Source organism: Cryptomeria japonica, chromosome 9, assembly GCF_030272615.1.
Source record: "Cryptomeria japonica chromosome 9, Sugi_1.0, whole genome shotgun sequence".
NCBI lineage: Eukaryota > Viridiplantae > Streptophyta > Pinopsida > Cupressales > Cupressaceae > Cryptomeria > Cryptomeria japonica.
The window spans coordinates 456,373,767-456,390,325 of NC_081413.1; positions in this window are offsets into that span (position 1 = coordinate 456,373,767).

Here is a 16,559-nt window from a genome sequence, read left to right on the forward strand (position 1 = left end):
CTAAATTTGAAATTCCTATTCTAAACTTACATGAAATTAACTAATTACAACCATATGGGCCTCTTAAATAGCATGTAATAGGTCCTATTAACTATATATTCAATTTATTGAACTTAATTATGATCAAATGTAATATAATTTCGACCATGTCCCCTTAAGACACATGTAATTAGGAAATGTTGCACATACATCCTATAATTTCTAGGCCTGTCCCCTTAAGCCAGATACATCCTAGAATTTATGCTCCCCTTAAGCCACATACATCCTATAATTTGTAGATGCTAAATTTGAAATTCCTATTCTAAGTACATTAAATCAGCTATTTACAACCATACGGGCCTCTTAACATACTATTACGACAATTCCCCTTTTAACATACTAGGACCTATTAACTATATATATTATTAAATGCCATATATATTAAATAGCATGAAATAGGTCCTATTAACTATATATTCAATTTATTAAACTTAATTATGATCAAATGTAATTTAATTTCGACCATGTCCCCTTAAGACACATGTAATTAGGAAATGCACGTACATCCTAGAATTTATGCTCGTCCCCTTAAGCCACACACATCCTATAATTTGTAGTTGCTAAATTTGAAATTCCTATTCTAAGTACATTAAATTAACTATATTTACAACCATACGGCCCTCTTAACATACTATTACGACAATTCCCCTTTTGACATACTAGGACCTATTAACTATATATATTATTAAATGCCATATATATTAAATAGCATGAAATAGGTCCTATTAACTATATATTCAATTGATTAAACTTAATTATGATCAAATGTAATTTAATTTCGACCATGTCCCCTTAAGACACATGTAATTAGGAAATGCACGTACATCCTATAATTTAGGCTCCTCCCCTTAAGCCACATACATCCTATAATTTGTAGTTGCTAAATTTGAAATTCCTATTCTAAGTACATTAAATCAACTATATTTACATTAAATTACTATTCTTAACATACTATTATGACAATTCCCCTATTAACATACATTCAATCTATCCCCTCAAGCCAATCTATTAACATACATCCTAATTAGGCCTACCCCCTTAAGCCAATTGTCCTAGTTAGGACAATCCATTTAAGTAGTGTGTCTTAAATGATTAATTACAAAATTTAATTACGACCTATTTAGGCCTATCCCCTTAAGCAAAAATTATCCTATTTCTAGTTTGATCCCCTTAAGCCACGTGTCCTAACTCTAGGCCAATCCCCTTAAGTCATGTGTGTCACTTGATGATTAATTATAAACATTTTCATGTAGATGTTAAATTTTAAATTCTTATGTACATGATCATATATATTATATGTAAAATCATGCATGTTCTTGATTTCATATGTACACATGTAATTTTTTATCATTTATCTGTTTGTAAAGTTTGTATATGTATATATATGTTTACAATGTATATATATGTAGATTGTACATGTTTTAAAATTATTTGTAATTTAAATTCATGTTTTAGTTTCAAAAGTTAGAATTTAAATTCTTAATATGATTTTTAATTAAATGTATTGAATGTGTACATGTGTATATATATATATGCAGAGCTTAGATTACATACACATCATCACATGGATTTGTTTGATATAGAAGATTTGCTTAATGAAATAGGGCATGAGCAACCCTCCCAGATGACCCTGCCCATGGTGCACCACCTCCACCCCCACCCCCACCTCCACCTCCACCCCCACCCCCACCCCCTCCTCCACCCCCACCCCCACCCGGTCATCATCCTCCACCTCCTGATTCTACTGAGGGTCGATTTCGAGCCATTATTGATGAGAATGTTATTTTCATATAGGGGAAAGTTAATGAGATCCTTAGAGAACCGCATATATCCCCACACATGCACCATTTTGCATCTAAGATGCAAAACGTTATTGATGCAGTTAGGTCTATAGATGCAGATCTTGATTCACATCGAGCATGGAGAGAGGAGAGAGGCCAGTTTTATTCTGATGGCCTCTCCTATAAGGATATTTTGAACCTAAGAATAGACAAATCTCACCTTGTTCCATATTTTTCAAACCCCGTCACAAGAGAACCCATTCCACCAAACAAATCCCGCATATCCATGGGGTGGTGTACACATTGAGGCGTGGCTGATAATTTTTGGGATCGATGGCAGATGGTATTTGATACTCCACCACATGCCAACTTAGAGTGCCCTTTATACTTCTTGAGAAAATTATATGCAAAGTTTGTTTTGGGTTTAAAGCCCAATTATTTTGATATAAGAACATTCCAAGGTGTTGGTGGTGGCATGCCACAGGATAAGTTGGGGGCACGTATTGACCCTAATAAACCTGCCCGTCGCCAGGCGATTGTGGCTCCTATGCCTGTTATACCTATGACTGTTCATCAACGTTTTGTTATCTCCACATTGGACTCATTGACCACACTCACTGGTAGCCTTAGTCAACAGATAGCCGATTTGTTGGACTGTGGCGATGTTGACACTGATGAGGATAATGTTGACATGAGTATAGCCATTCCACGTACATCGACACCTCATTTTTGTACAAGTTGCCATCGACTATGTTGTGGGCCTTGTGATGGTCCACACCTTGCTTCGAGTTCACATCATGGTCCATCCTCTTCAGCTGCATGGGGAGCATCCACTGATCATGATAATATTGGTTCATATGTTGAATTTCTTTGTGTCGATGATCATCCCATAGATCATGATTTACGTGGTAAACAGGTATGGGGAGATCCAATACATACATGTATAGTTTGCAGTTATATATATATATATATATAAATTTACATAATTTATATAGATCTCTCTATCTATATATGTCTTCACTATTTACACATTTACATGTCTCCAACCCATGTTTGGGGCCACTACGACACCAAATTCCATGTCGGATTACCCATCTGCCACTGTGGTGAATGCAGCTCCTCCAGCATCGGCTGTTGCGGATGAGCAGAGAGATTCGGTACTTTGACACTCTATCTTAATTTATATATATATTTAGAGATTTAATTAATTTTGTTCATCAAACTTACATTCAATATTTTAAATAAATAAATAAACATCATGTACATTTAATTTAATATCTAGATTTAATTAATTTTGTTGTACATGTGGACACGACCATCAGGATGAGTTTACATCCAGATGGGCCATATGATCATCCTGATCCACTTGATAGTTTTCTATAGACATCATCATCATTTCAAGTATTTAATGTTGATTTAAATTTAAAAAAATTGATACAAGTTTTAGAATCATATTTTATTTAAAAATTAAATTAATTGATACATATAATTGACATGTGCAACTCTTTTTTAAATACCTTGTAGGATCTTGTTGATAGTGGCTCAGTTTTTTTTGAAACTTGAACATTTTTGTCTTGCAGAGTGGATCTTCTCCTCTTCGTCCACGTGGCTTGAAGAGGAATCTAGATCATATTTAGGGCTTACATCCATCTTCATTTTAGGGGCTAGATTTGTTACATTTTTCATGCAGTTCACTGACATTTGATCATTCCATCCCATGGGGCTTGTTTATTTTGCGCACTTTGATTATATATTTCATTTTGAGCATGGACTTGAAACATACATGTGTGTACATGTGTACACACTGGGACTTGTTTATTCTGCGTGTACACATGGATTTGTTTATTTTGCACGTACACTTTGATTATATTTCATGTTGACCACATGTGGACTTTTTGATCATCACACATCTAGACTTGATATACATATATGCAGTTCTTGTACATGTGATATATAAATATATGTTTTACGTTGGAGTGTTCACTTCTCTAGTACACATACATACATGTGTTTCATGGACATTATATTTATACATTTATTTATTTATTTATAATCATCTCAAGCTATATGTAAATTTCATTTAGTTTTAATCTAAATCTATATATGTATGTGTATGTGTACTTACATGATACTAAAACCAAATAAATAGATTAAAAATAAATGAAGCAAGTGCAATTTTGAACACATATATGTAGTATGAGCAAGTGCAATTTTGAACACATAGATTAAAAATAATAATTTAGAGCTTCATCCACATCTCAAAATAGCAAGTGAAATTGAACACATATACACACATGAGGAATTGATATTTATAAAAATAGCACACTTGTACACATGTACATATATATCATGTATTAAAAATAAAACACTTGCAATTTTGATATTTTTCCAAATAACACATGTTTACACACACAAATGTTGTATACATTAAAAATTTAATTCAAAGCAATTGATAATTTATAAAATTATCATGTACATGCACACATATATACATACTAAAAGCTTAAATATAAAAAAGTTTAATCCAGGTGCATCTCTTGAATATATAATAATTTAGCTTCATCCATGTATCTCAAATTTAAAATTTTCAAGATCCACACGTCTTAAATCTATATATATATTAAAGTCTAACTCAATATTCTGATATCTAAAGTATTATATAAGTTTGATCCAATCTAAGACATTTAAAGCAAGTTCAAAAGCGATCTAGATAAATTAGATCGCCACAATTTCAAAAGCAATCTAGCGATTTTAAATTAGATCTCCACAATTAAAAGCCTGGTAACAAGATGTACCTACATGCACACAAAAAAAAATTAATCCGAACTTAATTAGAAATAATTTGTTAAATGCATGTATATTAAGTAAGTCAAATTTAATTTAAAATACCAAAATACGACATGACTCGGCTTAAGGGGATGGGTGTACAATTTGGGACATGTGGCTTAAGGGGATCGAACTAGAAATAGGACATGTGCGTTAAAAGAGGATCATTTGAACTAAATTATAGGACATGGCTTAAGGGGAGATTAATTGATTAGGACATGACTTGGCTTAAGGGCATGGGTGTACAATTGGGACATGTGGCTTAAGGGGATCAAACAAGAAATAGGACATGTGCCTTAAAAGTGGATCATTTGAACTAAATTATAGGACATGGCTTAAGGGGAGATTAATTGATTAGGACATGACTCGGCTTAAGGGGATGGGTGTACAATTTGGGACATGTAGCTTAAGGGGATCAAATGAGAAATAGGACATGTGCCTTAAAAGAGGATCATTTGAACTAAATTATAGGACATGACTCAAGGGGAGATTAATTGATTAGGACTTGACTCGGCTTAAGGGCATGGATGTACATTTGGGACATGTGGCTTAAGGGGATCAAACTAGAAATAGGACATGTGCCTTAAAAGAGGATCATTTGAACTAAATTATAGGACATGGCTTAAGGGGAGATTAATTGATTAGGACATGACTCGGCTTAAGGGCATGGGTGTACAATTGGGACATGTGGCTTATGTAAGGAAGTTAAGTAGCGGAAACAACTTCCTACACTAACCTTGAGAGGAGGGTAATGCAAAAATCTAATAGATCATTACAACAGTTACAGAAAATAGAAATAGATATAATAGCAATCATACCACAACACAATGATTTACGTGGGGAAAACCCTTTCGGGAGAAAAACCCCACCCTCCAAAAGTAGCTCAATATTTTATTCAGCAATCAAAACAGATTACAAAATACTTGCAGAGCAAGCTCTTCGCAGGAGTAGCACTAATCAGAGATTCAGAGGCAACTCAATAGCCATAAGACTCTTACACACAACCTCTATCTCACACACCTCATAAATAGGAGATACAATACAAGAAACCGTCAAACGGTATTACAAAACCATGGGCTAAAACCACCCAATAAGGTGTAGCCGACCTTATCTCCCTTCTATGACATGTTAAAGCACACATCAACACGTGTCGCTCCCTTTTACAGCTCATTTATGTATCCGATACAAATTATTTTTCCTATTTCAGGAGTACAAACTTCCGGAGGCCATAACTTGAGAACCGGGTGTCCGATTGACGAACCGTTTGAAGCGCCGGAAAGCTCGTGAAGTGCTCTATCACCTCGTAACCCGCTTTTCCGGTTACGGCCACTTTTCAGGGCATTTTGGAGCCTCTAAAGTCCCCAAAATTAAGTTTAAATATTTTATTGCACCCCTCCAAGACGAAAACTTTAATATCTTCAAAACTAGCTGTGACCTTGCGACGAAACTTTACCGGAATGCTTATCTAGCCAACCAGAAGCTTCAGGGAGAGTTTCGCACTATTTCGTGCCCAAATAAAAACTTACTATAAATAGTAACCTCGCATAAATGCAAGGTTGAGACACCATTTTTCCCAACAAATCTCCCACTTGTCGAACACCTTGCATGAGCAGAAGGGAATGTCAACACAATGAATCAATTGCTAGGGGCCATAAGGCCCATAGACTCTGAACACCATCTAAACTTTTCTGTGCTCACAGCCTTAGTTAAAGCATCTGCAACATTCATCAAAGTTTCCACCTTAACCAGCTTCACCCTACCATCTTCGACCATATCTCTAACAAAATGATACTGAATATCAATATGTTTGGTCCGGGCATGAAATATCGGGTTCTTAGCTAGGCTAATTGCACTCTGACTGTCACAGTAAACTGTCACTGTACCTTGTTTTATTCCAATATCCGAACACAGTCTCTTAAGCCAAATGGCCTCTTTACAAGCATGAGTAGCTGCCATATACTCTGCTTCAGTAGTGGATAAAGCAACCACAGCCTGTCGCTTACTCATCCAACTAATTGCACCACCAAACAAAGTAAACACATAAGCACTGGTGGATCTTCTGCTATCAATATCACCTGCCCAATCTGAATCCACATAACCATGGATATCAAGGGAAGTCATGTCTCCAACTGAATTACCATGATAACACAAAGAATACTCTGAAGTACCCTTCAAATATCTGAAGACTCTTTTGACTGCATCCCAATGAACTCTACCAGGATTAGACATATATCTAGAAAGTACTCCCACTGCTTGGGCAATGTCTGGTCTAGTACAGAACATAGCATACATCAAGCTTCCAACCGCACTTTGGTAAGGCACTCTGCTCATGTCTTCCATCTCCAATGGGGATGTAGGACAATCTGAAACAGATAGTTTCGTTCCAACTGTAAAAGGAACACTCAATGGTCTACAATTCTGCATGTTGAACCTCTGTAACACTGAATTCACATACTTACTCTGGCCTAGCCATAGCTTTCTGTTCGCCCTATCTCTTCTAATTTCCATCCCAAGAATGTGCTTTGCTGCACCAAGATCTTTCATTTCAAATTTAGCAGCGAGCTGAGACTTCAGTTCTGAAATCATACCTTTCCCTTTACCAATGAATAACATATCATCAACATACAATGCAATGAATAAGAAATGATCACCATAAGATTTATAATAAACACAGTGATCTGATTTAGAACGTTCAAATCCTAAACTCAACACATATGTATCAAATTTCTGGTACCACATCCTAGGACTTTGTTTGAGGCCATACAAAGATTTCTTCAATTTACAGACCAAATTACTTTTGCCTTTCACCACATAGTGCTCCGGCTGTGTCATATAAATATCTTCCTCCAAATCACCATGAAGGAAAGCAGTTTTCACATCCATTTGCTCAACCTCTAAATCATAAGCAGTAGCAATAGAAAGCAAAAATCTAATGGACGTCATTTTTGCAACAGGAGAAAATATCTCACCGTAATCAACACCCTCAACCTGAGAGTAGCCTTTTGCAACTAACCTTGCTTTATACTTTTCAATGCTTCCATCTGAACCAATCTTTTTCTTGAACACCCATTTACAACCAACAGGTTTTCGTCCTTCAGGCAATGGTATAAGATCCCATGTATCATTCTTTTTCAAAGCTGCCATTTCTTCCTCCATAGCAATCTTCCAGGATTCTGCATCATTCATACCTAATGCCTCTTCTACAGATTTCGGTTCATCCACACTAGTATTCAGAGCAAAAATACATCTCCAATCATCAGGTGAATATCTTTCAGGTGGTTGTCTATGTCTTGTAGACCTTCGAACAAGCTGAGTTGGAGGTTCTTCCTCCTCTTCTGAAGATTCAGAGCTAGACGAGCTCTCCTCAAATTCTTGCCTATCTAGGGGTCTTGATTCAACTCTTTCAGGTGTAGAAGGAAGTTGAATCACATCTTCTTTTTTAGTCTGTTCTGGCTGCAATGTAACAGAAGGAGACTTAATTTCTCTAAAAATAACACTTCTACTGTGAATTACCTTTTGTGCAACAGGGTCCCAAAGCTTGTATCCTTTCACACCATAACTATACCCGATGAAGATACATTTCACAGCCTTGTTCTCCAACTTTGTTCGCTTCTCCTTTGGCACATGTGCATATGCCTCGCAACCAAAAACTCTAAGATGTCTCAATGAAGGCTTGTGACCTGACCATGCTTCCATAGGCGTTTTATCAACAAGAGCTGATGTAGGAGACCTGTTAATCAGGTAGCAAGCAGTGGCAACAGCTTCAGCCCAAAACTTTTGTTCAAGACCAGCACCACTCAACATACTCCTAGCCTTTTCCATCAGTGTCCTGTTCATTCTTTCTGCAACTCCATTCTGCTGTGGAGAATATGGAGTTGTCTTCTACCTGTTAATTCCACAGTCTTTACAGAATCTATCAAAATCATTAGAGCAAAACTCACCGCCATTATCAGTTCTCAAACATTTTATTTTCTTTCCAGTCTGCAACTCAACCATTGCTTTAAATTCTTTAAAATGACTAAAAACTTCAGATTTACTCTTTAGAAAATATACCCATGTCCTTCTACTAAAATCATCAATAAATGAAACATAATATGTGGATTTTCCAATCGAAGAGACATCTACTGGACCAAACACATCAGAATGGATAAGATCCAAAACACCACAAGTTTTATGAGAACTCGAGTAAAACTGAACGCGGTTTTGTTTTCCATAAATGCAATGCTCACAGAAATCAAAGTCAAGGTTACAATCATTCAAACCTTCAACAAGATTTTTATTTTTCAAGGTCCTTAGACCCTTTTCTCCAATGTGGCCAAGTCTCTGGTGCCATAACATAGTCTTCTCTGCAGGTAACTTTGCTTCAGACGAAAGTGCACCCTTAGGTACCTAAAAACCATTTCCATCTGCTGAAGGTGAAACCTTCAAATCTTCCAGTGAGGTATCCACAGATTTACTTTTTACAGAAGTGCTATTACACTCAACAGTGTATGCTTCAAGCTTATACAAAGTGCCAAACCTGACACCTCTAGCAACTACCATAGCACCCTTAATCATCTTACATCCTGTTTCAGAAAAGACTACCTGCACACCTGCATCTATTAGTTTGCTCACAGATAACAGGTTTCGTTTTAATCCAGGGATATGCAACACACCATTAATCCTTTTTATTCTACCATCAGAAAACCTGATTCTAACTTTACCTCGACCAACAATGTCTAGATGTGAATCATCACCCAAGTACACCTTACCTCCATTAAATCCTTCATATTCAGAAAACCAATCTTTATTGGAAGTCATATGAAAAGATGCACCTGAGTCAATTAGCCAGGCATCATTACCTGCATGAGTCGCCAAAGCCGCAATAAAGGCATCACCATCTTCCTTGTCGGACTCAGAATCAGAATCGAACTTTTTCTTTTTCTTCTTCTTTTCTTCTTTGCAGTCCTTACGGATGTGACCCGGTTTACCGCAATTCCAACAAATGACTTTGGACTTTCCAGGAGATTTCGATCTCCCTTTGGATTTGGACTTGCCACGCTTCTCATTCTTCTTGCCTTTCTCCTTAGGTCTTCCACGAACGGTTAGGGCTTCCTTTGAACTGATGGATACCTTCCTTCGCATCTCTTCACCGAGTAGGGCACCCACCACGTCTTTAGATTTCAAAACAATAGAAGTACTACCGATAGCCATAACAAGAGAATCCCACGAATCAGGCAAAGAACAAAGCAAGATCTGACATTTCTACTCCTCGTCCATCTTAACACCGACGGATACTAATTGAGCCACAATCATATTGAATGCTTCTAGGTGGTCTGCAATTCGTCCACCCTCTTCCATCTTTAAGGAATACAATTTCTTTCTTAAGAAAATTTGATTTAATAAAGATTTCACTTGATACATCTCACCAAGCTTAGTCCATAGCTTCTTTGCAGAGTTCTCTTCATGGACATTGATTAGAACAGAGTCTGCCAGGCACAGTCTGATTAGACCCTTGGCTTTTCGGTCCATAACATCATACTGAGCTGCCGCAGTAGGATCTGAGGGCCTTTGGACATTCGCATCAACAACATCCCAAAGATCTCGATCTATTAGCAGATCTTCCATCTTCAGCTTCCACATCTCAAAATTACTTCCATTAAATTTCTCCACCTCTATTCTCCCTGACGAACTCGCCATCTGAATATTCCTGCAACAAGATCAAAAAGTGTCTTCTGCACAAGCTCCCACTCAAATCTGGATTAGTTCAAAAAACCCAACTGCCCACAATTGAAACCAAAGGTGATCAGGCTCTGATACCACTTGTAAGGAAGTTAAGTAGCGGAAACAACTTCCTACACTAACCTTGAGAGGAGGGTAATGCAAAAATCTAATAGATCATTACAACAGTTACAGAAAATAGAAATAGATATAATAGCAATCATACCACAACACAATGATTTACGTGGGGAAAACCCTTTCGGGAGAAAAACCCCACCCTCCAAAAGTAGCTCAATATTTTATTCAGCAATCAAAACAGATTACAAAATACTTGCAGAGCAAGCTCTTCGCAGGAGTAGCACTAATCAGAGATTCAGAGGCAACTCAATAGCCATAAGACTCTTACACACAACCTCTATCTCACACACCTCATAAATAGGAGATACAATACAAGAAACCGTCAAACGGTATTACAAAACCATGGGCTAAAACCACCCAATAAGGTGTAGCCGACCTTATCTCCCTTCTATGACATGTTAAAGCACACATCAACACGTGTCGCTCCCTTTTACAGCTCATTTATGTATCCGATACAAATTATTTTTCCTATTTCAGGAGTACAAACTTCCGGAGGCCATAACTTGAGAACCGGGTGTCCGATTGATGAACCGTTTGAAGCGTCGGAAAGCTCGTGAAGTGCTCTATCACCTCGTAACCCGCTTCGCCGGTTACGGCCACTTTTCAGGGCATTTTGGAGCCTCTAAAGTCCCCAAAATTAAGTTTAAATATTTTATTGCACCCCTCCAAGACGAAAACTTTAATATCTTCAAAACTAGCTGTGACCTTGCGACGAAACTTTACCGGAATGCTTATCTAGCCAACCAGAAGCTTCAGGGAGAGTTTCGCACTATTTCGTGCCCAAATAAAAACTTACTATAAATAGTAACCTCGCATAAATGCAAGGTTGAGACACCATTTTTCCCAACAGCTTAAGGGGATCAAACAAGAAATAGGACATGTGCCTTAAAAGTGGATCATTTGAACTAAATTATAGGACATGGCTTAAGGGGAGATTAATTGATTAGGACATGACTTGGCTTAAGGGCATGGGTGTACGATTGGGACATGTGGCTTAAGGGGATCAAATGAGAAATAGGACATGTGCCTTAAAAGAGGATCATTTGAAGTATAATTTTAAAGCAAGTATAATCATTTCAAAAGACATACATAATTTTAAAACAAGTATACGTACCTCTATGTATTAAGTACTTATTCCATTACATGTAACACAATTGTGTAAGAGCTCTCAATAAGGGGATGGACCTATATATATCAAACAATAATATTTAAACCATCTATATGATCAAATGGTATGTAATAAAAAGAAAGTATACATGTACACAATATATACATACATACATTTAACATGTATATATACCTCTTTATTTAAATACTTATTCCATTGTACCATCTACATCCTCTCTTTTTTCCAAAGCATCTATAATTGTCTCGTGATCTTCCATAGAAATTGTTCACAACTTTTTATTACTAGGTCTGCCACGATATCTCACTAGTTGTATATTTGTTGCAACAATCAAATGCGAGTAGTGTATTATCTTCTTATGTGTTTCATAATCTTCAAAAGCAGGCAAACAATTCTTCCTTGTCAAATATTTCCTTAGCCAAGTTCCAACAACTACCACTGAACCAGTCAGATAATGAAAACCATCATCATCTTCTCGAGGATTAACTAGTTTGTGTTTAGTCTCAACACATCGAGCCAACCAATATTCCGTTTCCTCTTCATTGTCCTCAGGTGCAACAATGACATACACGTCCTAGACAAACAAAAAATTAATAAATTATCACAATTTAGAATTTAAAAAATGCCATTTTTAATTTACACCAAATATAAAAAAGTTTGAAACTAATTTTATTAAATGGCCAACAAAATAATAAAAAATGATTACCTTTCTGTACAAGGTCTGAAACACGATCATAATCATCTGATGCAAATAGTTCATTATTATCTTCAATTGTGTTAATCTGATCTTGTGCTTGAGTAGGAGTCAACGATCTTTGATTCCAATCTTCAACCCATTCAGTATTCTCACATACATCAGAATCACCTGAAATACAAAACTGACAAAAACATGCAAGTTCCCTTATCCATATAGTCCACATGCTTGCATTTGAACTCTTAAATGAATGCCATTTTGCTGATTCGGTAATTGTCTCACAATCAAGTTTCGGCACAATGTTTTCCTCTTCAACTAACCAAAAGAATCGTTGAATTGTGGAGTTCACACTTGATCCAGTAGATAAGGTTGTGTTGCACCAATCTACAATTGCACGTGCATCTTTAAATTTTACATTATCTTCAAATTTTAATTGCTCTCTAGCAAGAATTCTTTTAACACATGCACCAGCTCCATCATGTTCTCCTTTGCCATGTCCAGCTTCAAAAAAACTCCATATATGTTGGATATTGTATTCCTTGCGAGCCCTGCTTAACCATTAAAACATTCGAGCATTCTTGAATTGTCCAGTACAATTATCTGACCATATAAGATGTTCTGTCATCTGGATTCCTCTTTCTCTTATATTTATATAGGATATGCTGAAACAATATTGAACAAACTCTGACGAGTGCATCCTATTATCACTCACATAGAAATGATACTCCCTTAGGATTTTTCTATCATCCTCTGTGCTATCATCTGCATGTCTATAAACAATATCAGCAAAAATAGCAACTTGAGAGGAATTCTAATATTGAGATTGAATTTCCTCTTGTGGCTTAAGAGTATAGTTTTCAGCAAAGTCCACCACTGATAGTATACTTCCAACTAGAAATGTATTTCTACATGTGCGAAATTGAGAATCAAGCCATCTAGCATGTTGAGAGTGTGTCACATATTTTGGTACAATCTTACTTTTAAATTCTGACATGAATGCATGAACACTAACCTTCTCTGTGATTAAATCGACACACTTTCCTATTTTTCCATCCTTTAAGGGATACTCAACATTCTTAAATCTTCTAACATCCACTAGTTGTTGTCCAAAATCAATTTTACTACTCTCATGCATACATTCTACTAGTGATGAAAAATTGCCATAACTAGAACATTGTCCAGAAATACATGAATGTAAATAAAATAATTGTCCATCAATTCTTTGACAAAATAAACTTGCTACAAATTCTTTGATTGATTCAGGTGGCATATCAATACCACATTCCTGGATAAGCATGTTACTATGCAAAACACAACGTATGTATCGAAAAATATCATAATAGTAATGAAATTGCACGCGCATTTTACAACAACAAGAGACTCTTTGCTTGTTAATTTTCACATACCAGGGCTTGCATTTTTCAAATGATCTTTGACTTATAGTGATATTTCCAGGTAACAAAACTTCATCCAAAATTTTTCTATAAAATTCAGTTTGAGTTGTGTCTAATAGGTGTTTTGGATGAGGGTCACAAATTTTACACCCCACTCTCAACTTTAGAACATCTCTAGCATTAGATGATACCCTTGTATTATCATGCCAAAACTTTTCAACCAAAGATTTCACTTCAATATTCAATCTCATATCTGACCTGCAAAGTCTACCACTAAAACTCCAATTTTGGTTGATTGGATCACTTTCAATACTTTCTCTTCTTTTAACTGCTCTAACCAATGTTTTAGGATGTATCTTTAAAATTCCACTAATGTTGCTTACCATCCTTTTATTCAAGGTTGCTTTATTCACTATGGCAGTTGTTATAGCTCGTCGTGCCACATTCTTATCTTTAGATCGACTCGTTGTACCAATAGATTCAATGGCACTTGCAACAGTAGACATAACATGCTTAACAGATTCATCTTTTTTTGATGCTTTCACATACATGCCTATTTTTTTCATCACTTTTCTCATTTTCCACATTCTCATCAATTGCATCATAAGTTGACATTGAATTGCAAGTTTTTTTCGATAAAAAAATTCTTTGTATATTCTATTGACATATGTTCTTATCTGTCTCCAAGAAATCTTACCAGGAAGATTATCCAAAACATTTTTTTCAATTTTTATAAAAAAGTTTCCCTAATCTTCAACAATTGGAGGATTTTCATTTTCACCATGTTCAAAAGGATTTTCAGTTTCAACATTCAAAAGAATTTCATCTCTACCAAAATGAAGGTTTTCATTTTCATGGATAATTCTATCAATCTCAACATTGGTATATCTAGCTTCTACTAAATCAACAATATGAAGATCACCTATAATCACATTATCCATGTCTTGCAGAGAAGGATTTGAAGATGTACCTGGATAATTTGAAGATGTACCTGGATTTGAGGATGTTGTACTTGGAATATTCTTCATAATTATTTCATTCGTATCATCATCATCCATAATTGCATCATCTACGTCCATCTGATCCCCCAAGGCATCATCTTGAATGTTTGTCTCTTCCATTGTTGTGGATCCAGAAGCATCAGGATTATTCATTTGTCAAATCGTCATTCTTCTATCCCTTTGACATTTGGCCTCCTCTCTCGTTCTTCTTGAATTTCCTTGACGGTCAATTTCCTCCTTTTTTTCTTCTTCTGACGTTGTTTAGACCCCATGACTAAAAACTTATGCAATAAATGCCACCTTCAAAAAATGGATATAAAATTGCAACCAAAAAGCATCCAAAGGACAACTAGATCATAATATATCATTTAAAAACTCGCACATTTGAATCGACATGTTTTATTATGTTAAATGATCATATATTTATATAATTCAAAAAAAAAAAATTAATGGTAAGAGCAAACGGGATCCCGTTTGCTTTTTTTTTATAAATAATTTGCAATAAAGAACGGGATCCCGTTTGTAAAAAGATTTTTTTGGGGCCCACTTTTAGGTTCAGAAAGCTGAACCTGAGGCTCGGAACTGGTTTGACCTGCAACTTCAAGCCTAAATCAAGCTTCATACAAAAAAATGACTTCAAAAATATATCTGAACACCTAATTTTCAGAATTTTTTTAAACAACAAAAACCCATTATAGTACACATTGTCTAGATTCCAAATATATAATTTTTTAAGAGAATGGATCAATATTTTTAATTTTAAAATAATTTCTAATGAAAGAGATCCATAAACTTGAAATAACATGGTTTTTTTAAATTTTGATAACTTTTTTGTCTTTAAGTATTTTGTAAAAAAAATTATATGACATCAAACTACATACAAATCTATAAAGTTATAAAAAATAAAAATTAAAAAATGTTAAGTTTAGGTCAAATTATGCTTGCTGTACACGTGGATTTTTCAGAACAGTGATTATGCCCAGTTAAAAAATAACAAAAAAAAAATATATGGAAAAAAATTACAAAAAAATATCCTCATCAAAGATGAGTGAGTTATAGATCTTTTCCCAAAAGGATAAAGAAAAATAGTTTCATTTAGGTCAAATTATGCTTGTCGTACATGGGCATGGTATGGTCCTAAAAAGTGACTTTTAAACTATAGGTTTTAGTAATGCCTATTCAAACTTCCTTTTTAAGTTCTGGGTATTAAAATAAATTACATATTTGGAAAGTAGACTTCGAGAACTACATTTTCTATTATTGAACTTTTTTAAGATTCATTCTTTAAGTGCCTCAAATATTTAGGTCAAAGGGGACAAAATCGAAATAAAAGGGAAAAAACTTCTACTTTTTGGCCAAAAAGTGGACACAACTTCTTGCACTTACCCCACTGTGAACCGACATGTGTGCCAAAGTGAAGCAGTGTGCTTGTTCAAAGGTGAACCGGCATATGGTTATGGGAACTGGCACATGGAAGCATTGTATGACTACCGGTTGGTAGTCTCAACTTTAGGGTTTCCAGTTGAAGTGCTTCAAGCCTGTGTGGCTCAACCGATGATTTTGTGTGATGAGTTAGCATGATAACAAAGAACAGATCGTGTTGCCACGTAAGCCTTGTGTGCATGAAGGATCTTGCATGAAGAAGATTGTTCCTATCTACCTCGAGAATGTGAGAAGTCTGTAAAACGGTGATAACGTGTGATGGGTTATCAGCCGCCATGAAATCGGTGGAAAATGAACGATGGAGATTAATGCAATGTGCTCAACGGTCAGGATCGAACCGTTTGAATTCCTTAACCTAATAGGTTTAGGGTTTAGGGTTTATGCTACCAACCTAACTGTTTTTCCTATAAGGTCAAT